The 1,275-nt window shown below is 42.1% G+C and overlaps 1 non-coding gene across 1 annotated transcript; it reads right to left on the bottom strand.

Annotated features, from left to right (window-relative positions):
• Positions 1-802: 802 nt before the first annotated feature.
• Positions 803-909, bottom strand: LOC122685125. The gene has a single exon (XR_006338289.1). It is a non-coding gene; the product is annotated as a U6 spliceosomal RNA (small nuclear RNA).
• Between the last annotated feature and the right edge of the window lie 366 nt (positions 910-1,275).

A 1,275-nucleotide genomic window follows, 5' to 3' on the forward strand; every position in this document is an offset into this window, starting at 1 on the left:
CTTCCCAGTGCACCAGCCCTGAGCACTTGTCTCATGCATCCAACCTGGGCTGGCGATCTGTTTCACACTTGATAATAGACATGTTTCAATGCTATTCTCTCAGATCATCCCACTCTCACCTTCTCCCACAGAATCCAAAAGTCTGTTCTATACATCTGTGTCTCTTTTTCTGTCCTGCATATAGGGTTATCGTTACCATCTTTTAAAATTCCATATATATGTGTTAGTATACTGTATTGGTGTTTAATCTTTCTGGCTTACTTCACTCTGTATAATGGGCTCCCAGTTTCATCCATCTCATTAGAACTGATTCAAGTGAATTCTTTTTAATGGCTGAGTAATATTCCATGGTGTATATGTACCACAGCTTCCTTATCCATTCGTCTGCTGATGGGCATCTAGGTTGCTTCCATGCCCTGCTATTATAAACAGTGCTGCGATGAACATTGGGGTACATGTATCTCTTTCAGATCTGGTTTCCTCAGTGTGTATGCCCAGAAGTGGGATTGCTGGGTCATATGGCAGTTCTATTTCCAGTTTTTTAAGAAATCTCCACACTGATCTCCACAGTGGCTGTACTAGTTTGCATTCCCACCAACAGTGTAAAAGGGTTCCCTTTTCTCCACACCTTCTCCAGCATTTATTGCTTGTAGATTTTTGGATAGCAGCCATTCTGACTGGCGTGTAATGGTACCTCATTGTGGATTTGATTTGCATTTCTCTGATAATGAGTGATGTTGAGCATCTTTTCATGTGTTTGTTAGCCATCTGTGTTTCTTCTTTGGAGAAATGTCTGTTTAGTAAAAATATGGAACGCTTCACGAATTTGCGTGTCATCCTTGCACAGGGGCCATGCTAATCTTCTCTGTATCGTTTCAATTTTAGTATATGTGCTGCCGAAGCGAGCACCAGGCTTTCCTATTCTTCACTATCTCCTGGAGTTTGCTCAAACTCATGTCCGTTGAGTCAGTGATACTATCCAACCATCTTATCCCCTGCCGCCCTCTTTTCCTTTTGCCTTCAGTCTTTCCCAGCATCAGCATCTTTTCCAATGAGTCAGCTCTTTGCATCAGGTGGCCAAAGTATTGGAGCTTCAGCTTCAGCATCAGTCCTGAATATTCAGTCAGGGTTGATTTCCTTTAGGATTGACTGGTTTGATCTCCTTGAAGTAAAAGGGACTCTTGAGTCTTCTCCAGCACCACAGGTCAAAAGCTATACGTTAGTAAAAAAATCAAACACGCTGAGACATTGAAAGAATTGTGAGTGAGCACATAC

This window comes from Cervus elaphus, chromosome 27, assembly GCF_910594005.1.
Source record: "Cervus elaphus chromosome 27, mCerEla1.1, whole genome shotgun sequence".
NCBI classification, from domain to species: Eukaryota; Metazoa; Chordata; class Mammalia; order Artiodactyla; family Cervidae; genus Cervus; species Cervus elaphus.